Source organism: Heterodontus francisci, chromosome 25, assembly GCF_036365525.1.
Source record: "Heterodontus francisci isolate sHetFra1 chromosome 25, sHetFra1.hap1, whole genome shotgun sequence".
Taxonomy (NCBI): Eukaryota; Metazoa; Chordata; class Chondrichthyes; order Heterodontiformes; family Heterodontidae; genus Heterodontus; species Heterodontus francisci.
Genome location: NC_090395.1, coordinates 37395360 through 37422316, shown reverse-complemented (window position 1 = coordinate 37422316; position 26957 = coordinate 37395360). Strand labels below are relative to the sequence as shown.

Here is a 26957-nt window from a genome sequence, read left to right as displayed (position 1 = left end):
CCGACATGCTGTTGAGAATGTGCTCCCTTTGAAGGAAGTTGATGCTTGTACAGAATGCAAAATCTTCCAGATTCAACAAGAAGCAACAGCACGATGTGCTTTGGAAGTCATCAACCCAGCAGAGACATTGAATCTGACAGACAAACTTCTTGCTCAGATCAAGCAACCTATGCGACGAGAAGTGCAACAGGAAGGTATGATGAAAGGATGGCCTGAAACCATCAAGGACACCCCTGTTGTTGTAAGAGCATATTGGGCATACAGAGATGAAGTGACGGCCCAAGATGGCATCGTGTACAAAGGGACAATGGTCATTATCCCTAAAGAGATTAGAAGAGATGCTGAAGCGCGTCCATGCAAGCAGTCAAGGAATCAAGTCTAATCTGAGGAAGGCAAGAGAAGTTCTCTACTGGCCAAACATGAGCAATGAGATTAAGGACCATATCAGCCAATGCAGTGCTTGCAATGAACATCAGGCTGAGCAAGCTAAAGAGCCCCTCATGACTCATGATATCCCAGACAGACCATGAATGAAGCTTAGAGTAGACCTGTTCACTCTCACTGGAAATGATTATCTCATCACAGTCGACTACTATTTGGACTACTGAGAGTTAGACCAGCTGGGGTCAAGAACTACCAGTGAGATTGTAGGATATCACAAATGACTGGGAAATTCAGCACCACACATAATTTCCACACTATCCCCAGTGAAATGGAAAGCTGAGGCAGCGGTGAAAATTGCCAAAAGGATCATAAAGAAATCTACTAGATCTGGCACAGACGTGTACAAGGCAATCTTAGAGTGGAGAAATATACCTACTGAAGGCATAGGAAGTAGTTAAGTCCAGCAACTAATGTCACATTGCATCCAGTCTACTCTTCCAACAGTTAAACTATTGAAGCCAGAAGTAGTAACAGATTCAGGAACAAGATCATAGCGAAATGACAGAGTCAAATGTTACTTTGATGAAACTGCAAAATCGTTGCCAGAACGGAGTTGGAGAGTCAGTCACATTGCAAACATTCAACACACTCACGAAAAATGAGCCCACTTGGCAACTTGGAATGTCCATGAAGAAGTTGTCACCTCGAACATACCAGGTGAAGGTGAATGAAAGATCTATCATCACCACCGCAGACATGAGAAGCTACTCCTTCACAGCAAACGGTAGATGAGACAGATCTGAGTTCAAAACGGAACAAAGTACTGAACGACCATCAGTCCCAGAGCTCAGCCTGCAGCAACCAGTGCAACAGGTGAGTAGTAACAATCACAACAGCAGCAACATTCACCACAGCAACAATATTCCCCAGAGAAGGAACACCAGCAACAGCACCCGAGGAACCATAGATGTCAGATGAACAGCCAACAACAACTTGCACGCATACCATAACAAGCTGAATGCTTTAAAAATTATGGGCTGGATTTTGTGGCACTGGTGGGGCTCCCGGCATCAGGTCGAAAAGGCGGGGAGGTGTCCTGCCTCAACCTTTCCAAGCCCCTCCCCGTCCCCGGTGTGATCTTGTGTTGTTCCGGCACCTAAGTGGCCAGCGCGTGATCCCCATCCCTTTAAAGACGGGGATCACGCCTCCAGAGCTGGCAGCTCATCAGTATCCCAGGGCCAGTTCAGAAGGCCCTAGCGAGGGCATGGATCCAGGAAGGTGGAGTTTTTCCCAGCAGGTGTCCTCCATGGGCTACAGATTGCCCACGGAGAGGTGACCCCACCCCCACCTCCCAAGCCCGCAGGGAGCACACCTCGTATTACTAGGTGACCTCCCCTTGTAATGGAGGCACTGCCCGCCGCTGGTTAAATCCCAACGGCGATGGGAAGAGGCCCTTCAGTGGCATTAATAGGCCACATAAGGACCTCAATTGGCCTCTGGACAGGCAGGCCGTCATTGGCCTATCCCACCCCCGGAAAAATTGCTTGATGACAGGGAGGCAGCAGGCCTTCCATCCCCCCCTGCTTCCCGTCGCAATTCTATGGGCCCCCCAACCCTCTTATCCTGCCTTGGAGGCCGATAAAATCCAGCCCTATGTGTGAAATGCATATGTCGGGAGAAATAGATTTGAAAGGACAAAAAAGAACAGCATTTTTTATGAAAAGGGGGATGTTTGGATAAATACTTTTATACGCTTTGGCTTGCTGTACACATGTGACCTCTGATGTCATGATATGTAAATAAAGGCTTTTGGCAGTAGCCATTTCATGCACCACATGGAACAGGTACGAAGCAAAAAAGATCAGCATTGGGCTAAAGATGGATAGTTGTGTGACGAGAAATTGAATGGAGGCAGAATTGAAAGTAGCAGCTGTATTTCTTGGAGGAGATGAGATTGGTGAGAGCCTGGGAGGAGATAGAGGAGAAGCTGTACAATGAGAAGGGATCAAGGCTGTGAGCAGCCCGAGAATAATCATGAATTTTGAGGCAGAAAATGTATGAGCTTCTCATATAAGTTGAAGGTGAAAATGGAGGAAATAGAGAAAGTGTTAAAGAGGAGGTTTGTCACCTGGTGATTAGGCTGGGGTTATCCTTGAAATCTAGAATTACCCTGTTGCTGAGTCAGCTGAAGCTTTCTAGACTGAGGTTGATAGTGTTGTTAGGTAAGCATATTGAGGGATTTGGGTTAAAGGAGTTGAAATGAGGTTGAGGTGCTGATCAGCTAGGATCTAACTGAATGACAGAACAGGCTTGGGGTGCTGAATGACGTACTGCTGTTCCTATTTCCTATTTTGTCTGAATAAAGGAAACAATATTGGTTTGGGTTAAGAAATATGGCAGTCATGCTCAAGGGTTTATGAATCATTCATGCTGTAATAAAATGCTGCTGTGTATTTTTCGGGACATTTTTTATTACCCAGTTTGCACTTCAGCACCAAGACTCAGGAAATTGGAAAACACGTACAATTAGAAAATATCTTGTAAGCTCTCCCATCCACGAACTGACTCTCATAAAAGTCTTATGTGATTTTGAAACCAATGTTTTGAACTCTATGTGGCAAGTTATGAATCCTACAAGATTTGTTCCACAATCAGAAAGGATCCTATGGTACAGATTTTTACATCCTTTTAGGCAAGCTTATTGCATGCTTGTTATATTGCTTTGTTTACTGTGCAATTGTTCAGAACAAAAGCATGCTGATAAATGGCTTGCATTAAATGGCCAGAGAAGGAAGGAACATTGTTTATTTCCTGTTCAGAAAACAAATAAGAATGCAAATATCAGATATCTATATTAATATTGAGCACCCTCTCTACAATGGCCAACTGTATGACAAATCTCCAACAGAGAGATGAAGGATGAAATCCACCTGATGTGGTAGCACAAAACAGGCAATAGTGAGGGCAGTTTGCATGATTTTATATTCTATTGATTGGATTTAATTAATGAGAGTGCAAAACAGCCTGCTCTCACTTATCACCCATTTCATAGAAACATAGAAAATAGGAGCAGGAGTAGGACATTCGGCCCTTCGAGCCTGCTCCACCATTCATTATGATCATGGCTGATCGTCCAACTCAGTAACCTGTTCCCGCTTTCGCCCCATACCCTTTGATCCCTTTAGACCCAAGAGCTATATATAACTCCTTTTCGAAAACATTCAATGTTTTGGCCTCAACTGCTTTCTGGGTAGCGAATTCCACAGGCTCACCACACTCTGGGTGAAGAAATTTCTCCTCATCTCGGTCCTGAAAGGTTTACCCCGTATCCTTAGACTATGACCCCTGGTTCTGGACTCCCCCAACATCGGGAACATCCTTCCTACATCTACCCTGTCAAGTCCTGTTAGAATTTTATAGGTTTCTATGAGATCCCCCCTCACTCTTCTGAACTCCAGCGAATATAATCCTAACCGACTCAATCTCTCCTCATACTTCATTCCCACCATCCCAGGAATCATTCTGGTAACGTTAACATTCGTGGCGAATTTCACACCGATAGTCTCTATCCAACAATTTCATGACATACAGATTCATTCCAAAATTTAGCAAATTCATTCTCGGGTTATAAAGTGCCTATTAACCGGAAAGAGAAAAAAAAATTGGTTTGGATCCTTGGTGCTGAATGAAACTGAGATTTGGCTAACCATTGTTGCATCAGTTTTCATTCACATGATGAACTGGAGCAACTCACAGGAGTGCAGAAGCTGATTGCGAAACAAAAGCTATAATGGTAATGATTGATTGTGGTGATCTAGATTGATTCGGGCACCCACATTAAGGAGGCTTGACTGAGCTGGGAAGTGGAACTGTGATAGTACTGCAGAAAAATGTAAGTGAAGGAAGATTCCAGTAGTACATTCAGAACCAACATTTTTAATATCAGGTTGATTTTAGACAGCCAAGCTGCAGATCCCAAACATCAGATCCTAAGTTTTTGTTTTATTCTTTCATGGGATGTGAGTGTCGCTGGCTAGGCCAGCATTTATTGCCCATCACTAATTTCCCTTGAGAAGGTGGGGATGAGCCGCCGCCTTGTACCGCTGTGGTCCATGTGGTGTAGATATACCAACAGTGCTGTTAGGAAGGGAGTTCCAGGATTTTGACACAGTGACAGTGGAGGAACAGTGATATAGTTGCAAGTCAGGATGGTGTGTGGCTTGGAGGGGAACTTGCAGGTTGTGGTGTTCCCATGCATCTGCTGTCCTTGTCCTTTTAGGTGGTAGAGGTTGCGGGTTTGGAAGGTGCTGTTGAAGAAGCCTTGGTGAGTTGCTGCAGTGCATCTTGTAGATGGTACACACTGCTGCCACTGTGCGTCGGTGGTGGAGGCAGTGAATGTTGAAGGTGGTGCATGGCGTGCCAATCAAGCGGGCTGCTTTGTCCTGGATGGTGTCGGGTTTCTTGAGTGTTGTTGGAGCTGCACCTATCCTGCCAAGTGGAGAGTAATCCATCACACTCCTGACTTGTGCCTTGTAGATGATGGACAGGCTTTGGGGAGTCAGGAGGTGAGTTACTTCCCACAGAAGTCCCAGCCCCTGACCTGCTCTAGTAGGCACAGTATAGATATGGCTGGTCCAGTTCAGTTTCTGGTCACTGTTAACCCCCGGATGTTGATAATTGGGGATTCACCGATGGTAATGCCATTGATTGTCAAGGAGAGATGGTTAGATTCTCTTTTGTTGGAGATAGTCACTGCCTGGCACTTGTGTGGCACAAATGTTACTTGCCACCTATCAACCCAAGCCTGAATGTTGTTCAGGTCTTGCTGCATGCGGACACAGACTGCTTAAGTATTGGAGGAATCATGAATGGTGCAGAACATTGTGCAATCATCAGCGAACATCCCCACTTCTCACCTTATGATAGAGGGAAGATCATTGATGAAGCAGCAGAAGATGCTTGGGCCTAGGACACTACCCTGAGGAACTCCTGCAGTGATGTCCTGGGACTGAGATTATTGGTCTTCAACAACCACAACCATTTTCCTTTGTGCTAGGTATGACTCCAACCAGTGGAGAGTTTTCTCCCTGATTACCATTTACTCCAGTTTTGCTAAGGCTCCTTGATGGCACACTTGGCCAAATGCTGGCTTAATGTCAAGGACAGTCACTCTCACCTCACCTCTCAAATAAATATACTTAGTGTAGTTTCTGACCAGCAAAGAAAGTAAACAGGTCCATGGGCTGAATTTTACCCTCAATGGATGGGAGCTGTCCACCGACTGAAAAGTCGGTGGCAAACCTGCCTCCATTTGGCCTGGGGATTCAGCCCACATTTTATGGTCCCCAGGCCTTTAATTGGTCTGAGGCGGGACTTCCAACTCATTGAGGTGGGACTTCCACCTCATTGAGGCAGGAAGACCTGCCTAATGCAGCTGCTGGCCAATCAGCGGGCCGGCAGCTCTTAGTCCCAGCAACGCCACTGGGAGCGGTGGCCACTGCTGGGACTGCAACCCAGCCATCGGAAGGAAGATGAAGGACGGCCCCGGAATGAAGGTAAGTTTTTGGGGTCTCGTCAGGGGTGATCAGTCGGGCCCTGGCGAGGCAAGGGTGGTTGACTGGGAGCGTGTTGGGCGTGGTTGGGGCATCGGGGGCAGCCCTCCGTTGGGCACAGGCTGCCTGATCATGAGGGCCCCCCCTCCTAGGCTGTCAGAAAGCCACCTGCTTTTGTCAGGCGGCTTTTCTCGAGCCTGGGCCGTCAGACCGGCCAAAGGTAAAATCCCCGTGGCAGCGGGCGGAGGCCCTTAAGTGGCCATTAACTGGCCACTTAAGGGCCTTGATTGGCCTGGAGCGGGTGGGTCATTTTCTGCTATCGCCGGCCTGTGTAAAGTGGCGGCAGAGGCGGGAGCAGATCGGGAAGGGCCCCCCTGAGCCTCCCGTTCCATTTTACGCACCCCACCCCCCCCCCCCCCCCCCGCCACCCCGTCTTCCCTCTCTTTGTGGGAGCGTAAAATTCAGCCCCATATATTGCATTACATAGTTCAATATAAATTGGCATTATTCAGCATTAAATGCATAATGTGGACATGAAGAGCTCCAGCATTACATGTGTGGAGCCCTGCATTGTGCCAGTCATGGCTCAATGGGTAGTGCTCTTGCCTCTGAATTAAAGATTGTGGATTCAATTCCCAGTCCAGAATCGAGGCTGACACTCACATGCATTACTGAGGAAGGGGACTGTCGGAGGTGCTGTTTTTTAGGTAAGACTTTAAACTGAGGACCTGTATGCCTTCACCTACAGTCAATTGGAATGGCGAGCTTCGACTGTAGGCTGGCAATGCATGCTTGAAATCTAATCGTGTCAAAGATGGTTTTCTTTTTAATTATCTTTTGGTTAGATTGGATCCCTGAATGAATTATTAAATTGGCTATTGTACAAGAACCTGACTATTGGCTGTTACTAAACGGCAGAAACCTTGAACAAACATAACATGCCTACCTAGTTTATATGTATCAGGTTTTCCCCATGCCATTCTTGAAGCTGGTGACGAGTAGTTTCACAGGCTGTGAGAAGGTATCAAGTTTAATTACTTATTTCCCCTATGACAGTGAATAAGAATCAACCACAGTTAAAACATTGAATTATTAGTTCATAGCATGTGTTGAAAAGAAATATTAGTATTTACTTGTTTCTGGACTCTTATAGATATGACTTGAAAACGAAACTGGTGCTTGTTGACAATAATCCTAATGCTCAAGTCTACATGCAGAACACTTGTCACGACTTCAAAAGCAGGGAGAAAATTGCAAATTGTTCTTTTAAGAAGAAAGGGATAGCATAGAGGAGACTGAATAACTTATTACTGAAAACACATCACAGAATATTCCACACATGAAGAAGATCATCAAAGTCATTCAAATTTGTGGCACTGTCACTTTTTGTGATCTTTTGACCATTTTTCCACAGAAACATTTTGAAACAGCGACCTTTAAAGGTGTTTTAAAGCCTAGTGTATTCACATAATTTTTTTTGAAGATTCTGACAGGCTTGTTAGGTTATTAAGCTGGCATTAGTGTTAGCTTCTCCATAGCTTGTAAAAAGGAAAGAAAGATTTACATTTATATAGCGTCTTTCACAACTTCAGGCCATCCCAAAGTGCTTTGCAGCCAATGAAATACTTTTTTAAAAGTGCAGTCACTGTTGTAATGTGGGAAACACAGCAGCCAATTTGCACACAGCAAACTCCCACAAACAGCGATGTGATTATGAGTAGATAATCTGTTTTTGTGATGTCGATTGAGGGATAAATAATGGCCAGGACACCAGGAATAACTCCCTTACTCTCCTTTGAAATAATACGATGGGATCTTTTTTGTCCACCTAATTGGGTAGATGGGGGTCTCAGTTTAAATGACTAATCTGAAAGACAGCACCTCCAACAGTGCAGCACTCCCTCAGTACGGCACTGGAGTGGAACTTGAACTCACAACTTTCCTGACTCAGAGACAAGAGTGCTACCAACTGAGCCACAGCTGAGACTTTTATTGTAAATAAAAAGCAATTCATTAATCTGTCTTGGCAATTGAAAAACACCCCACATCCATTGTGTTGGATCTCCTGATCTCTTTCTGAGGGAGTTTAAACACAAAGAGACACAGGCAGTCAGTCAGTTAAGCTTCAAGACTGCATGAAGCTTAAAATGGAGGGAAATTATTGGTCCAGAATTTGTGTTGAGAGTAACCATGAGGCCAACAGCGCTCACCTTTATTATGGAGTAAATCAGACAGCAACTTCTGGAGTATGCACGCGCACAGATAAACGCAGAAATCCAGAAGTTGTGGTCTGAGTTACCCTGCTCCTCCACAGCCTGTGCTACAACAGTACCTCGCTGATAGACTTGACATTGATATCAAGGTAAGGGCATGAAGATAATTTACTTACCCACTGGTCACCCACTGCACATGGCAGAAAAAGTTAGGTCTGGTGCATCCAGGTGTGGGTGAACTTTTAATGGGGTGATCAGTCATAATTACTGCCATATAAATTCTCCATCCCTGAAAATTTAATTTTACATCTGTGGACTCTCATTCCTTCAGAATTTAATTAGTGTTGACAATTTTTTAAAAAACTTTTTCTATATCTTTTATCTCCTGCTCCACTTGGCCCATAAGGAGTGCTTAAAGGAGCTGATCTTCATTGCTTAAGCTCCAATATTTGGCATCTCCAACCTCGGATCTGCTGCCAGGCACCGACAGTGTGGGCCTCCCCTGACCTACAAATAAGTTTAATTCATGGCGCTGGCAAGAAGCTGCAACTTTTGAATATTGATGATGTCCCTTTTGCAGAAGGTTTGGCATTAACTTCATTACGGTTTGTAAAAGAATGTATGCATGGGAATGGGGTCAGGTTGCTCAAAACTTTAACAGGCTGACCCTAATCCTCCCATCGGGGATAGGGGCTGAATCGGGACCGAGTATCTGGTGAAATCCATGTTTCTTTCTTCTGCATAGCAGGTGTCATACCCAGTAAAGGCCTGTCCTATTCATAACTTTAAACATGGACTATAGTCAGCACAGCACCTTCTGGAATTGAATGTTCCTTTTGTTTTAAATGAACAGATATGTAGACAGATTTTGGAAAGATGTAAAGGTAACAGGGTTGTCGTGGTGGGTGGTGATTTTAACTTCCCCAATATTGACTGGGACTCACTTACTGCTAGGGGCTTGGATGGGGCAGAATTTGTGAGGAGCATCCAGGAGGGCTTCTTGAAACAATATGTAGATAGTCCAACTAGGGATGGGGCCATTCTGGACCTGGTATTGGAGAATGAGCCCGGCCAGGTGGTCGAAGTTTCAGTAGGCGAGCATTTCGGGAACAGTGATCATAATTCCATAAGTTTTAAGGTACTTGTGGATAAGGATAAGAGTAGTCCTCGGGTGAAGGTGCTAAATTGGGGGAAGGCTAATTATAACAATATTAGGCAGGAACTGAAGAATTTAGATTGGGGGCGGCTGTTTGAGGGTAAATCAACATCTGACATGTGGGAGTCTTTCAAACATCAGCTGATTAGAATCCAGGACCAGCATGTTCCAGTGAGGAAGAAAGACAAGTTTGGCAAGTTTCAGGAAGCTTGGATAACACGGGATATTGTGAGCCTAGTCAAAAAGAAAAAGGAAGCATTTGTAAGGGCTGGAAGGCGAGGAACAGATGAAGCACTTGAGGAATATAAAGACAGGAGGAATGAACTTAAGCAAGGAGTTAGGAGGGCTAAAAGGGGTCATGAAAAATCATTGGCAAACAGGATTAAGGAAAATCCCAAGGCTTTTTAAACATATATAAAGAGCAAGAGGGTAACCAGGGAAAGGGTTGGCCCACTCAAGGGCAGAGAAGGGAATCTATGCATGGAGCCAGAGGAAATGGGTGAGGTGCTAAATGAGTACTTTGCATCCGTATTCACCAAGGAGAAGGACTTGGTGGATGATGAGCCTAGGGAAGGGAGTGCAGATAGTCTCAGTCATCTCATTATCAAAAAGGAGGAGGTGTTGGGTGTCTTGCAAAGCATTAAGGTAGATAAGTCCCCAGGGCCTGATGGGATCTACCCCAGAATACTGAGGGAGGCAAGGGAAGAAATTGCTGGGGCCTTGACAGAAATCTTTGCATCCTCATTGGCTACAGGTGAGGTCCCAGAGGACTGGAGAATAGCCAATGTTGTTCATTTGTTTAAGAAGGGTGGTAAGGATAATCCAGGAAATTATAGGCCGGTGAGCCTTACGTCAGTGGTAGGGAAACTATTAGCGAGGATTCTTCGGGACAGGATTTACTCTCATTTGGAAACAAACGAACTTATTAGCAAGAGACAGCATGGTTTTGTGAAGGGGAGGTAGTGTCTTACTAATTTGATTGAGTTTTTTGAGGAAGTGACGAAGAAGATTGATGAGGGAAGGGCGGTGGATGTTGTCTATATGGACTTTAGTAAAGCCTTTGACAAGGTCCCGCATGGCAGACTGGTGCAAAAGGTGAAGTCACACGGGATCAGAGGTGAGCTGGCAAGATGGATACAGAACTGGCTTAGTCACAGAAGACAGAGGGTAACAGTGGATGGGTGTTTTTCTGAATGGAGGGATGTGACTAGTGGTGTTCAGCAGGGATCAGTGCTGGGACCTTTGCTGTTTGTAGTATATATAAATGATTTGGAGGAAAATGTAGCTGGTCTGATTAGTAAGTTTGGGGATGACACAAAGGTTGGTGGAATTGCGGATAATGATGAGGATTGTCAGAGGATACAGCAGGATATAGATCGGTTGGAGACTTGGGCGGAGAAATGGCAGATGGAGTTTAATCCGGACAAATGTGAGGTAATGCATTTTTGAAGGTCTAATGCAGGTGGGAGGTATACAGTAAATGGCAGAACCCTTAGGAGTATTGACAGGCAGAGAGATCTGGGCGTACAGGTCCACAGGTCACTGAAAGTGGCAACGCAGGTGGATAAGGTAGTCAAGGAGGCATACGGCATGCTTGCCTTCATCGGTCGGGGCATAGAGTATAAAAATTGGCAAGTCATGTTGCAGCTGTACAGAACCTTAGTTAGGCCACACTTAGAATATTGCGTGCAATTCTGGTCGCCACACTACCAGAAGGACATGGAGGCTTTGGAGAGGGTACAGAGGAGGTTTACCAGGATGTTGCCTGGTCTGGAGGGCATTAGCTATGAGGAGAGGTTGGAAAAACTCGGATTGGTTTCACTGTAACGACGGAGGTGGAGGGGCGACATGGGTTTACAAAGTTATGAGCGGCATGGACAGAGTGGACAGTCAGAAGCTTTTTCCCAGGGTGGAAGAATCAGTTACTAGGGGACATAGGTTTAAGGTGCGAGGGGCAATGTTTAGAGGGGATGTGCAAGGCAAGTTTTTTACACAGAGGGTGGTGAGTGCCTGGAACTTGCTGCCGGGGGAGGTGGTGGAAGCAGATACGATAGCGACGTTTAAGAGACATCTTGACAAATATATGAATAGGAAGGGAATAGAGGGATATGGGCCCAGGAAGTGCAGAAGGTGTTAGTTTAGACAGGCATCAAGATCGACGCAGGCTTGGAGGGCCGAATGGCCTGTTCCTGTGCTGTACTGTTCTTTGTTCTTTGAACCACAGTGGACATTAAAAGTTAAGGACAGACCGAATAATTAAAGACCAGTCAGTCTAACCTCAGTAGTGGGCAAATTATTGGAATCTATTCTGAGAGACAGGATAAACTGTCACTTAGAAAGGCACAGATTAATCAAAGCAAAATACTGCAGATGCTGGAAATCTGAAATAAAAAGAAGAAATGCTGGGAATACTCAGCAAGTCTGGCAGCATCTATAGAGAGAGAAGCAGAGTTAACATTTCAGGTCAGTGACCCTTCTTCAGAACTCTGCTTCTCTCTCCACAGATGCTGCCAGACCTGCTGAGTATTTCCAGCATTTCTTGTTTTTATTACAGGTTAATCAAGGATAGTCAGCATGGATTTGTTAAGGGAAGATCTTGTTTGACCAGTTTGATTGAATTTTTGAAGAGGTAACAAGGAAGATAGATAAGGGTAGTGCACTTGATGTGGTCTACATGGATTTTAGCAAGGCTTTTGACAAGGTCCCACATGGCAGACTGGTTAAAAAAATAAAAACCCATGGGATCCAGGGAAATGCAGCAAGGTGGATACAAAATTGGATCAGTGGCAGGAAACAAAGGGTAATTGTTGATGGGTGTTTTAGCGACTGGAGGGCTGTTTCCAGTGGCGTTCTGCAGGGCTCCGTACTGGGTCTCCTGCTTTTTGTGGTATATATTAACGATTTAGACATAAATGTAGGGGGCATGATCAAGAAGTTTGCAGACGACACAAAGATTGGCTGTGTGGTAGATAGCGAGGAGGATAGCTATAGGCTGCAGGAAGATATTGATGGTCTGGTCAGATGGGCAGAGAAGTGGCAAATGGAATTCAACTTGGAGAAGTATGAGGTGATACACTTGGGGAGGTCAAACAAGGCAAAGGAATACACGATTAATGGGAAAATACCGAGAAGCATAGAGGAAGTGAGGGATCTCAGAGTGAATGTCAGATCCCTGAAGGTAGCAGGACGGGTCGATAAGGTGATTTACAAGGCATATAGAATCCTTTCCTTTATTAGCCGAAGTATAGAATACAAGAGCAGGGTGGTTATGCTGGAACTGTATAACTCATTGATTATGCCACAGCATGAGTACTGTGTGCAGTTCTGCTCATCTCATTACAGAAAGGATGTGATTGCACTCGAGAGGGTACAGAGGAGAATTTGCGAGGATGTTGCCAGGACTGGAAAAATGCAGCTATGAGGAAAGATTGGATAGGCTGGGGTTGTTTTCCTTGGAACAGAGAAGTCTGAGGGGAGATCTGATTGAAATGTACAAAATTTTGAGGGCCTGGATAGAGTGGAGGTGAAGGGTCTATTCACCTTATCAGAAAGGTCAGTGACGATGGGCATAGATTTAAAGTGAATGGTAGAAAAATTAAAGGGTAGATGAGGAAAAACCTTTTGACCCAGAGGGCGGTGGGGGTCTGGAAATCACTGCCTGAAAGGGTAGTTGAGGCAGAAACCCTCAAATCATTCAAAAGGAGTCTGGATATGCACCTCAAGTGCCGTAATCTGCAAGGCTACGGACCAAATGCTGGACGGTGGGATTAGAATAGGTGGATCATTTTCAGCCGGCACAGATACAATGGGCCAAATGGCTTCTTTCTGTGCCTTAAACTTTCTATTGTATTCTATAAGTAGACATGGCTTGCAAAGATGGTCACTGAAGTTCAGCTGACCTTTGGCCTATGTATTCAATAACTGACTCCCTGTCTCAAAAGGACAAATGGATACTGTCATCAACACCCATCCAGAAACCATCAGGAGACATTTCTGAATTGAACGGGTTTCTCCTGAAAGAAAGGTGATTGTCTTAACCCTCCTCAGGATGAATGTTTTCGAACAATAAACCAAGATGGGGCTAATCAACCTAGACCTCCACAATATTTGGAAAAGGTACTATGAGAAGTTACCACATGGTGGGGCAGCCAAGTTGGTCACCTTTTAAAAACCTTTAAAATACAGACTGCAGGAAAAAGCAGCAAGCAGACAAGGCAGTACCATCATGCATGAAAAGAACTGGAGGCTGTCACATCTTAAGATCTCCAAGCCTGTTCCTTTTCAAGTCCACTTGTTCAGAAAACTAACCTAATGCTGAGACTACAAGCAACTAACTTAGCGGCCAGCTGAAAATCCACCTCTTCAGCCGAATCTTGCAATAACTTTGATATATGACTCCGGCTATCAAATCCACCTAACTACACTTCAGGAGTGCAAACGCCTTCTTCACCGTGCCTGTAACACATGTTATTTCCCCAAGATTAGCCAAATCACGTGACTTATGAACTATTCCTTAGTTTGCCATTTGTAAAAGTGCACTGTTCTTTTAATGGCTTTGTTTCTCGAGTGTGCGTGTGTGTGTGTGTGTGTGTGTGTGTGTGTGTGTGTGTGTGTGTGTGTGTGTGTGAGATGATGTAGCGTTAGACATTTGGGTTGAACGTGTGAATAAAAATAATCCTCTTTATTTAAGCCCATGAAAAGCATGCTGCTGGTTATTCAAATTGGCCGCACACTCAGTGGTTAAGAAACACACACATCTTCCTTGTCAAAAACACACTGATTATGGACGGTAAAGGGATAAGAACTGGGGTTTCAGTTCTCTCTCAGTTCTGTCCATGACACAGGGATAGAATATAAAGAGGGTCTAATGTGTAGCTGCCAATTCCTGCCTTTTGTGAGAAGTGAGCTTTTCTGAGGACAAGCATGAAACAGATTGCAAACCCATTGAAATACAGGCAGCTGGGACTGTTTTTCCGAGAGTGAGGCAACACAGGTGGAATTCCCGAAAATATGAAAATCTGGGATGTAAATAATTAAGATAACACAGCGGTTGGCTCACATATGACAGAGTGCTGCTGGCATCCTGTCACCTACATACAGGGGCTGCCATAAGTCACTGGTGCTCACAGACCTTGTGAATTATAGGTCTTCATGGCCAAGAAAAAAACATCAGTTGAGATATGACTTATTTATTCCATCTCTCTTCAGAAGATCAGCAGGTGTGATGTTGCTGATCTCCCCCCCCACCCACCCATTCTTTCCCCCCCCCCCCCCCCCCCCACACACACACTGCAGTGTGGGCTGTGAATTATGCTGAAAGCTTTTGTGTTATTCTCGCAGTTTAATGAGTCATGACACGAACCTTGTATGACGCAAACCAAGGGCTCAACACTTGTTTTCCTTTATAACAAACATTGCTGACACTGAACTTGTCCGTGCATGTCACTTAGTGAATGCTCTGTTACCTCAGTCAGCAAAACCTCACAAGTAGAAACCAGCACATGCACGCACAGGTAGTCTGAAGGCATCACACCCCAGCCCAGATCTGGTGGAGGTACAGCCCTTCTGCAATTTGCATCAACACCCAAAAAAAAATTTGGAAGTGATCACAATGGGGTAAAATCACCACATGGCACTTTACAGGCAACAAGGCACAGTCACAGTCATAAGGATATTGACCCAGGTACAGTCGGAATCAACCTGTTTGCTAAGACCTTGCGAAATGTCTCCTTAGAAAATTCAACAAAGGTCTTGGTAAAACTTGTCCAACTTCTAATTAATGTAGGATGTGAAGGAACTACTTTTAACATGAAGTTGCTCATATCATGTACAGTCTGCCCTACCGTAGATTCTGCCTCTCCAATATAATCTCCTGGGGCAAGGTTAGGAATAGGTGACTCTGATATTAACTCCCCTCACCCTCACCCTACCCCACCACCAGTGGAAACTGGGCCAGGAAAGCAGTTAAAATGAGGGGAAGGACTTACCTTCTCTGATCCTGCTGGCTTCCAGCCGGGTCCCGAGAATAACCCGCTCTTTTGAATATACAGATATGGTCCTGTTGACATCCGTCAAGCCAAACCCTGTCAGGGGGTGAATCATGGCCACGATCCAGGCAGATATGTTTCAGAACTTTCTTTTAGGATTCCAAGTGGGCCATCGGGAGCAGAAGTGCTCCTCCGGGGCTCACAACTATGACTTACCTTGTCTTCACCCCTCTCCCAATCACCTATGTGCCCCCATCCCCTCCACGCCCCTGGCTTACCACTTACCTGACTACTGGAGCCCAATCTTGCGAGCCCCTCACTGCAGCCTTCTGTGCGTGATTTTCTGCTCCTGTCCGCCACCCAGGTAGTGCATCTGGCTGAGACTTCAATGAGAGTTGTGGCAGATTCCAATCCATGGACTGTTCGGGTTCACTGCCTGCTTCAAGGCTCGAGCACACCATGCCCATTGCCCTCATAAAAATCGGAGCCAGGAACCGGGAGGGAGCGAGGATGTGTATCATTGGCAGGTAAACCCAGAAATGCCAGAAGTGTGGAGGTGATACCAAATTTAGTGGGAGAGCCTCATTCGCATTTTTTGATGTGATTTGCCACCTGGCTGCCAGCCAGATTGAGAGACTGGCCATCTGCCAGATGGGAAAACCAGTGGTGAAAGGTCGCAGCTGGGGACTACTGGGGTTAGTCTCTGGCAACTGGAGAAGATCGAGAGGGTAGGGCTCAGTGTGTGGTAGCGTGGAGGAAGGGAGAGATCATTGGGGTAGGGGGCTTGATCTGGGCTGGGGCTGTGAAGTGGGGGTTCTGTAGATCACAAAGGTGGGTTTGAAAGATTCAGCAGAATATTTGTTTGAGGGTCTGAGGGAAGTACTCCTGCTGCTCCTGGCCCACATGCAGTGCTGTAGAAAGCACTTACCCGCTGGATCCAACTGCTCCTGCCTGCCTACAGGTGGCTGGGTTCCTGAGCCCTGGAAAACCCAGCCATAGCCATTAAGTTCGAATGGCTTCAAAAGTCTGAGGAACAGAGTCTCATTTCTATATTATAATCATGGATCCGCCTCTCCAAAATAGGTCACTCAGGCACCTCCAAACCCACCCAGTAGGCAGGGTGGGGTTGGGTTTCACATATACACCTATTTAATCTCCCTGACGCTCTCTTGCCCATTACGGGGGTGGAATGAGGGGGTTAAGATTCCCCCTGTGTGCTGGTATCTCTAATTAAGCAAAACTCCATAATATTTATCCATCCACAGAACTGTGTTGATCAACTTAGCCTACAAAAAATCTGCAACTTTATACAATATTATTCAGGAAAATAAACTCTCAGTCCCACGTAAAAGAAATGGTTTTGCCAGTGGGAATTTGCTGAAAATATGGACTGAGGAAATCTTCCACGGCAAGAATAACAAAATAGTTAGACTAACCCTAAAACAGACTTCTGAGGCTGGGCCAATTTTAATCTAACCTACCCGTGACAGAGGTCCAAATCAACTGCCTGTTTTACATTCCACTTGATATATGTCAGCTGTAGCTCAATTGGGAGTACTTTTGACTCTGAATCATAAAGTTGTGGGTTCAGGTCCCACACATTTTATGCCGAGCAAGATGATGTGAACCCACGGACAGCACAGCCTCCCAGTCCTTCTGTCAACCATCATGGAGCTCTTAGCTAACAGCAAGCAGGAGGGTCTGGACAAACCACTAACTCTGGATAGGTTGACAAATGCCGTCAGCTCCCTCAAGGTGAGTAAAACTTCCAGAAGTGCTGGTTTACCGGCCAAGTTGTATTCAACTCTGTGCAACTGGATTGGCCCAGACCTGCTTTTTTTAATTTGTTCTTAGGATGTGAGCATCACTGGCAAGGCCACCTTTTATTGCCCATCACTAATTGCCCTTTGAGTAGATGGTGGTGGGCCACCTAATTGAGCCACTGCAGTCCATGTGGTGTAGGTTCACCCACATTGCTGTTAGGAACGACGATATATTTCCAAGTCAAGATTGTGAGTGACTTGGATGCAGATAGTGGTGTTCCCATGCGTCTGCTGCCCTTGTCCTTCTAGGTGACACAGGTCACGGGTTTAGAAGATGCTGATGAAGGGGCCTTGGTGCCACTGTGAGCCATTGGTGGAAGGAGTGAATCGTTAAGGTGGTGGATGGGGTGCTGATCAAGCAGGCTGCTTTGTCTTGGTTGGTGTTGAGCTTCTTGAGTGTTCTTGGAGCCGCACTCATCCAGGCAAGTGGAGAGCATTCCACCACACTCCTGACTTGTGCTTTATAGATGGTGGACAGGCTTAGGGGAGTCAAGAGGTGAGTTATCTGCTGCAGAATTCCCAGCCTCTGATCTGCTCTTGTAACCACAGTATTTACATGGCTGGTCCAGTTAAGTTTCTGGTCAATGGTAACCCCCCCAGGATGTTGATGGTAGGGGATTCAGCGATGGTAATGCCGTTGAATGTCAAGGGGAGATGGTGAGATTCTCTCTTGTTGGAGATGATCATTTTCTGGCACTTGTATGGTGCGATGTCACTTGCCACTTCGCTGTCCAAGCCTGAATGTTGTTCAGGTCTTGATGCATGCAGGCACAGACTGCTTCAGTATCTGAGAATCCGCAAATGGGACTGAACACTGTAATCATCAGTGAACATCCCCAATTCTGACCATATGATGAAAGGAAAGTCATTTCTGATGCAGCTGAAGATGGAAATAAAGGGTAACCAAGAAGCAAATAAGAATGAAGAACTTAAGGTAATTAGTATCAGAAGCGAATAAGTATTACAGAAATTTAAGGGACTGGTTGGCACCCTTCTATCTGTGAAAGATGATGGACACGCAGCAAACAATCCATTTCGGTGGGGTGCACCTTCTCTTGGTGCACCTTTTTGATGGCTGCGAAGGCCAATCCTAGAGAGGCAAGTTCTGTCACAAGTGCAACACGTGAAGCTGCCAAGGGATGCTGTGAGTTGTTTCGGTGTTGACGCCTGTTGCCAAGCAACTAGTCGTCGTGGTAGTGCACACCAGTCCACAGGATGTGTTGCCATTTCCCTCTTTTTCCAGCTCATGACTCCCAGGTGTGATAATCAACATTTAGGGCCTTCGTGTCACGCTTGCCAGCTTCCTTGAAGCAGAACGTTGGGGGCCCCACTGGTCATCTGGCGCCAGCTACCTCACCAAACAGAAGGTCTTTGGGTATGTGACCATTTTCCATCCTGCGGATGTGTCCAATCTACCAAAGCTGCCTCTGTTTGATTAATGCCAACACACTTGGGAGCTCTGCCTCTGAGGGGACTGCCATATTTGTGATTTTTGTCCTGTCAGGATATACCCATAATGCACTGCAGACAGTGAAGATGGAAATTATTGAGCTTCTTTTCCTGGTAGCTGTAAGTAACCCATCTTTCACAGCCATACAGCAAGGTGCTGAGAACACAGGCCTTATAAACTATTAGCTTGGTCCTAAGGGTCAGCTGGTATCTGTATTCCATTTATTACAAACTCTACTTCAACCCATCTAACTCTTTCTTCCCCTCTGTATCTATTTGTGTGTGTATGCCTCTCGTATGCCTGTGAGCGTGAATGCGTCGCGTATTTTAGTAATTTTAACTGGGTTAGAGTGATAAGGCTAATAAACGTATATCTTGCTTGTCTGTCACCGTGCACCCAAGGTAGCAGAATTTGCTAACCACTTCCAGTGGGGTGTTATTTAGTGTGATCAGGGTGTTACAGCTGGGTGAGGGAGGGCCCTTTCCTGGTTTGGCCGTCACAGGGTTTATCTTTTTAAACACAATGATTTCAGCTTCCCCCCTCCCCTCCCCCAACCCCCTCAGTGAGCCCTTGCTCACTGTATTCTAATTACAATCGCAAATTAACCAATCAGACAGGTTCTCTTGAGTTTAAACAAGCAAGGGGCACAGTCTCAGGATGAGGGGACGATCATTTAGGATTGATATGAGGAGAATTTCTTTCACTCAAAGGGTTGTGAATCTTTGGAATTTTCTACCCCAGATGGTTGTGGATGCTGCATCAGTGAATATATTTAAGGCTGAGATAGACAGATTTTTGGTCTCTCAGGGAATCAAGGGATATGGAAAGTGGGCAGGAAAGTGGAGTTGAGGCAACAGGTCAGCCATGATCATACTGAATGGTGGAACAAGCTCGAGGGACCATTAGGTCTAATCCTGCTCCTATTTCTTATGTTCTTATGGATGTAGTCCTGTGTTGTAGTTTCCCCAGGTAGACACCTCATTTTTAGGTATGCCTGGTGCTGCTCCTGGCACGCTGTCCTACACTCCTCATTGAATCAGGGTTGGTCTCCTGGCATGATGGTAATGGTAGAGTGAGGCATATGCTGGGCCATGAGGTTACAGATTGTGGTTGAATACAATTCTGCTGCTGATGGCTCACAGCGCCTCATGAGTGCAGAGTTTTGAGCTGCGAGAATCTGTTCTGAGTCTATCCCATTTAGCATAGTGGTAGTATCACACAACTGGAAGTGTACAAGAGTATGCTTCTAGCTGGCAACATGTCAGAATGCATGAGGAAAGGCATCATCACCCTCATCTACAAACAGAAGGGGGAGAGGGAGAAAATCAGAAATTGGCGGCCCTTTTCACTGCTTCACGTGGGCCACAAAATACTGTCCAAGGTCATCATCAGTTACGTCAAGTCTGCACTGGAGTTGGTGATCAGACCTGCACAGTATCCGAAGGAAGTTGTCTGATAGTCTCACGGTACTCAGGGATATGATTGCCTAAGTATAGGACAGGGAGAAGGCCTTTGACAGAATATTGCACATATCACACTCAATTACATGATGGATATGGTCTCCAAAAGGGGGTTTGGGGAAGAAATTGGCAATTGGATTCAACTACTCTACACAAATATTTGTACTGCAGTTTCAATCAATGGGTGGGAATCAGAAAGCTTTCCAGTCAAATCTGGAGTCAGGCAGGGCTATCCTCTCTACTCCGTCTAGTTCGTGTGCTGTATCGAACCTTTTGCCAAGTCCATCAGAAAAGATGCAGGCATGAGGGGTGACAATCCCAGGCAGAGTAGGCACATAGGTAAAAGCCTCCTTGTACATGGATAGCGTTGCCATCTTCCATTCGATCTGCTATCGGTTTGAAGATAGATGAGCATCTGCAACCCGTTTGAACTGGCCTCGAGAGCCAAAGTAAACTATGGCGAGTGCGAGGCTATGCTCCTTGGGAAGTGGGCCTACCAATCCTTTGTCCCCTTCACCATCAGGTCTGACTACCTGAAGGTGCTGGGGATATGGTTCGGAGGGTTGCGCCAAATTCTGGGAGGAATATAACCGAGGTGAAACAGGAACTGAGCATGTGGCAGCGATGCTTCCTCTCTATTTCGGGTAAGAACCTGGTCAACAGGTGCAAGGTGCTCTTGGTGTTGCTCTATATGGTGTACTGGCCAGTACTCGACTCCTGAGCTGCAGTGGTCACCACTTTATCTGGAGATGGAAAATGGATTGTGTTTGCAGGGACATCATGTACAAATCTCCAGTTAAAGGGTGGAGAAACGTCATCCTCATCCTGCTGGCCAGCTTTGTGTGCAGCTGCATCAAGTTGTACGTGGACTCTCAGTACACAAACACCAACTGTCACTACGTGCTGAGGTTCTGTCTGTCCCTGATGTTGTAAAGGATGGGTCTGGCCACATTGCCGCGGAATGCTCCATTCAGCTGGAACGTGCTGCACCATCTGTCCCTCGTGGAAAGGTTTGCTGCAGAAAAAAATCTTTGACCACAAGTCCATCAGGCAGTGGTCTGCATGTAACATCCACGAGACACTGTAGGAAAAGGAGATGGTACATCCTGTCGGATGGTTCCATTAGCGGACTGTCAAAGTCATTTGGCAGAATGCCTCATTGGCGGAATTTTCAAACAAGCACCAAGATGTAGCTTGGCTGGTGATGAGAAGGGCCCTCCCTGTCAGATCTTTCATGCACACCTGGAGTCTCAGCGCCATTGTATGCTGCCCTTGAGGCGGCTGTGGTGGGGAAGAGACTGCCGCCCAGCTCCTTCTGGTATGTGCCTTTGCAAAAATGATCTCGAAAGAAATGCAGTGGTTTTTCTCAAGGTTCATCCCAAGCAGCTCTGTAACAATAGACTCTGTGCTCTATGTTAACAGAGATGCACAAACATCAACTGCTGCTGGAGGACTATCAATTCGGTGAAGACTCTCTTTGATCCACACAAAACGTGTTGATCTTCCAGTGCAAAGAGCTGTCCATGACCGAGTGTTGCAGATTGGCACTAAAGGCCTGCTACCCGACCCAAACCTGACAGGACCCGACGACATGTGTCGGGTTCGGGTCGGGTCGGGTCGGGTCGCACTTCCAGGTCCAACATTTGGGCTCGGGTCGGACACACTCTATCACCACCTCAGGTAAGTGACTTTAATGTTAATTTACTTTTTGGACTTTAAAGGTGGTTTTGCTACAGTAAGGAACAAAAGAAAAATGGAAGGTAGGTTAACTGATGGTCGGGTCGGGAGGGCAGAAATGGAAGGACTCGGGTTGGGTCGGGCTTGGGGTTGGATGGGGTTAGGTCGGGCTCGGATGAGGTAAGGTCGGGCCCGGGTCGGGTCTCATTTGCAGACCCGAGCAGGCCTTTAATTGGCACGTTTCAAGGTCCAGGACTATGTGCTGAGGGATGTACTAGAGCTTGGGGCAGCCGCCGCAAAGGTTTAATGGGGAAAGGCCACAACCCAAGTCTCTTGTGCCATAGTATACTGAGGGACTGGAACCTGTGTAAAACCCTTTGGGCTGTATGCACCTGAGAATGTTTGACATGAAATGTATATTGTAACTAAAACTTGTAACTGTAAGTGTGGTGAGGGTTATTGAAAAAAATTGAACTGTATTATACTTTTGTCATGTCCAATTTGAATGGTTATGTAATATACTTTTACAAATTTTATGAATAAAGTATATTTTTTGAAAAAAGTTCAACTCCAGGACTTCAGCACAGACATCTAAACTGACTCGCCATTGCAATAACGAGGGAGTGCTGCACTGTCAGAGGTGCTGCCTTTTGGATGAAATGATAAACCAAGGCCCTGCCTGCCCTCTCAGGTGGATGTAAAAGATCCCGCGACACTATTTCAAAGACGAGTAGGGGAGTTATCCCTCATGTCCTGGGCAATATTTATCCCTCAATCATTATCACAAAAAAAATTATCCAGTCAGGGACCAAATGCTGGAAGGTGGGATTAGGCTGGGTGGTTCGTTTTACAGCTGGCGCAGACTGATGGGCCAAGTGGCCTCTTTCTCTGCCGTAAACATATGATTCTATGATCACATTACTGTTTGTGGGAGCTTGCAGGGTACAAATTGGCTGCTGTGTTTCCTACATTACAACAATGACTCCACTTCAAAAGTACTTTATTGGATGTAATGTGCTTTGGGACGCTGTGAAAGGTGCTGTATAAATGCAAGTCATTCATTTTCGAATTTACTTCCCAGCACAGCAGCAGTTCCTCACTCACTGCTTGATGTCTACTTCCACCATTGGCAGGCAGTCACTATGCCTCTCTCTTGTGAATGCAACATGTGCTACTGACTTGCCGTTGTATGCATGGAGATATAAACAGGGTAATCCCTGAAATCATTATTTCATTGTCCCTATATTTGGAAATAAACTAATTGATTAATAAACTTAGAGAAACTAAATGATATATGAAGTAAAATCAGTGACATATTTACACTGGTATGTAGAGAGTATATGAAATATAATTAAGTGTAGACACACAATTGTAGGTTGTGCAACAAATGACGACCTATGAGCCTGACGAACAAGTTGTTAAACTCAAAAAACGTGAACGATCAGCCGACCGCGCCCAAACTCTGGATTATCTTCCGTTTCACGCAGAAGAACACAAACTCCGCCCTAGGTTTTAAACTCACTCTGATAACTGGAACCACAAAGGAATTGCTTGTCATAGTTCTTTTTGCCCGCACTTCAACTGACGTTACAACATATGCAATGACAAGAAGTTAGAAACTGACCGTCACCGGTGGATCTCAAATGGACCCTCTCACCCAACGCCTTTTTGATTTCTGCTGAGCACCTTGTTACAAGGTAACTTAAACCACTTTCATTTATTTACGGAACTCTCAAAAAATTCCTCTTCAGCCAATATGGTTTTAAGTAAGGAAACGCGTGGCTGCATACTGTCTTATCAGGTAGGAGGAAGTGTGTTTTGTTCACTTCTAACAACGACTGAAGCCACAGGCTGTTGTGAGGATTATTTCTGTGGGACACTGGGTGCTTGTATATGGGGAAAGGGAAATGAGGAATTGCTGGATCTGTTCAGTTACAGCAAATGTCATTACTTATCTGTAAACCAAATTTTCGAACCATTTTAAGGACATGCAAATCGTTATGACATGATGGCGATTACCAGGCATATTTTATCAGTGGATTAGAATATTTTTGAATTTCTGAATTTCCGGACTTCCGGGTTTGACGTCGAATGCACGGCAGCAGGGGTGCTGTGGAACCCCATGGTGCAATCCCAACATCAGTAAAGATAGAGGAGACAAGCATTTGAAGCAAGAATGAAACAAATCTATGAATTAATGTGAGATGCTCTAAGCTGCAGTTGGCTGCTAGTGTTTTCACGATGCATTGCTGGGTGCAGGGAGGAGAGATAGTCTTCCCAGCAACAGGGGAAAATGCCTTTTCAGTTACTTGTTGATGAATGGGGAGACATGAATTGATGGGGAGCAGTGTGGGGCAGGCATGGGGGGGGGGGGGCGGGAAATGTGCAATGAATGGTTGATTTGTAATGGGGCTGCTTTGTGTTAGTAGAATTGAGGGGGGTGGGTAGGAAAGTGCAGATGTTGGATGTGATTATTACGTCAGTCCAGTGGTGGTAACTAACTGAACATTACAGCTATAAAAGGGAATCCCTGACATCCCACCCAGGAAGGGGGGCAGCTTGTGCAATGTTGGAGTCACCATCTTCCTTCTCCTCAAGATGTTTGAGTTTTGTTTTGAACAATGTTTCTTGTTCAAAGAAAGCACTACGATCGAGCGAAAATTAAAGTTTAAGGTGAGTTCACCAGCTCACTTCAGTCCTGGGTATCTCCAGGCCAATAAGTTAATCATCACATTTGTTTTATTAATCATTTGCTCACATTCGCATACACACAAAGCCATTGTCAATTCTGTGATAGTCTGACCATCAGTGAAGATATATTCATTTGTTAAATCATGTTTGGGGGGGGGGCTGGGGTGTGGGTTGGTGGGCGCAGTGAAATGCCTACTGCTGATTGTTTCACCGAGAAAGGTTATTGCGTATTAGAAGTTAGTTTGTACTCAAGTGGCTTTTCCAGTAAAATTACCAAAAAGGTGGAATTTCACCCTCTAATCCTGCGTTGAACTGCACTCAGTCTAAAATAAAATATACCACTGAATTGGGGGGGGGGGGAATACTAAAATGGAAATCTTCTATTTTCATCACTGTCTGACAGTGTTAATTTATTTTAACATTTTTAGTGTCTGCTGTGATATGGCCTGATTCACTTACATTTTATTTTCTTAGTCCAGAAAATAACATTTTAAATGTTGTCATGCAGTTCATCTCTCTATAAACTAATTGAAATATTTAGAGTCGATTTTGTTTTTCTTTGGGAGGGAGGTGGTCGGTGAGAAGGGTCCTATTCCATATTTATTTGTCTGTAACTTGTATATAACATTTATATAGTCCTTTTCTCTTAAATGTTAATGTAAAAGTAATTAGCTTTCTGTTATCCTCTCAGTCATTTAACGAGTGTCAACCAAAATGTTTGTATAATCGCATATGGTTAATACTTTAAAGAAACCAGACACCTAGAATGTATAGATGACTATAAACTGAAGCTTACTATGCTTACAAGTTCCATATCAACATAGTAAAACAATCGTCAGTAGATAGTATGGTCTCTGTGCTGCAGAGATGAGTGACTGTATGGTTCCTGAATAATTTGAGTAGTTTTAACTGTTCAGAGATTATTGTACACTGTGTTAATATCCTAATATGCTAATTGACAAGCTGCGCTTCAATCAATTCTAACCTTTGATTGAAATCCAACTGGATGGAGAGCTGTCACTTGGGGAAAAAATACTTTCTCCTTTTGCTTGTCAGTCGACGTCAGGGAGAAGCAGAACAGAAGCCATTATATCCTGAGTATGGTAAAGTGCATGCTGTTCTCGAGGAGCAATTATAGAAGGCAATTTAAGCAACCTTTTTAGACTCTTCTGACAAGGTATCTTTTTAATAGTGGAATACAATGGGCATTTTTAATCATTCATGGGACTGCAAATGTAACAGTCTCCTATTCAAGAAAGGAGGGAGGCACAAAACAGAAGCCTATAGGCCAGTTAGCCTAACATCTGTCATTGGGAAAATACTGGAATTCATCATTTCGGAAGTAGTAGCAGGACATTTAGAAAATCATAATATAATCAAGCAAAGTCAACAGGGTTTTATGAAAGGGAATAAATACAAAAAGTGCTAGAAATACTCAGCAGGTCTGGTAGCTTCTGTGGAGAGAGAAATAGAGTTAACGTTTCAGGTGGATGATCTTTCATCAGAACTGGCAAAGATTAGATATGTAATAGATTTTGAGCAAGTGAGAGGGGGCAGAGAAGAACAAAAGGAAGATCTGTGACAGGGTGGAGGGCAGGAGAGATTAAATGACAAAGATGTCCTGGAACAAAAGGCAAAGGAATAGTGTCAAGCTTCTTGGGTGTTGTTGGAGCTGTACTCATCCAGGCACGTGGAGAGTATTTCATCACACTCCTGACTTGTGCTTTGTAGATGATGGAAAGGCTTTGGGGAACTAGGAGATGAGTTACTCACCACAGAATATCCAGCCTCTGACTTCTTCGTATTGCCACAGTATTGATGTGGTTGCTCCAGTTTAGTTTCTGGTCAGTGATGACCCCCTAGGTCAGGATGTTGATGGTAGGGGATTCAGTGATGGCAATGCTGTTCAATGTGGGAGGGGAGGTGGTTCGACTTTCTCTTGTTGGAGATGATCATCGCACTTGTATGGTGCTACTTTCCAATTATAAGGCAAAGAAATGAGCACAAACAGGCTTTCTTAGGTTTAAAGAAGAAAAGTGAAATTTATTAAAACTTAACCAAGTTAAACACTTACAGATACACGCCACGCCCCTCACTAGTATACATGCGTGTTACGCACATGCAAATAGACACAGAAAAGAGCAGAAGAAAAATAAATTGGTAAAGTTTAAGGCAATATCTGAAGAGTTTCTTGTTACTGTGCTTCGAATTCATTGTAGAGTCTTTGCTTTTCATTGGGGCCCAGTATTCTTCTTAAACCTTGTTCACTGTAGGAGACTTTTCTCTCTTGGGGTTCATGTATCTTCAGTGAGTTTTAGTTCCATGAGAAAGAGATGGGAGTAGACAGGAGAGGCTGCGGCAAGCCAGCCATGAGAGATCTTTTCAGTCCAGAAGCAAACGGCTTTCTGCCAGTTGAAAACTCTGTGGCAAGTTCAAATTCCTGCAACAGCCAGTTAGTAATGTGACTAAATTGATCTGACCACGTCTTCCAAGTATTGTTTCTCCAACCAAGGAGCCATTGTGTTTATAACCAGTACTTTCTTCACTCCAGTAACAGTTTAAAA

General features: G+C 45.0%; 1 protein-coding gene across 5 annotated transcripts in view; it reads left to right on the top strand.

Moving 5' to 3' along the window:
• Window positions 1-26957, top strand: part of LOC137383832 (alpha-1,3-mannosyl-glycoprotein 4-beta-N-acetylglucosaminyltransferase C-like) — a 305702-nt gene that overhangs the window by 197459 nt on the left and 81286 nt on the right. The window contains exon 1 of one of the 5 annotated variants that reach the window (XM_068057104.1): window positions 23138-23399. The exons of 3 other annotated variants lie outside the window; for them this stretch is intronic. The gene's annotated coding sequence lies outside the window, so the exon portion shown is untranslated. Of the gene's footprint in view, window positions 1-23137; window positions 23400-24196; window positions 24376-26957 lie in introns of those variants that run through there. One more of the 5 variants, XM_068057108.1, reaches the window with a different exon arrangement.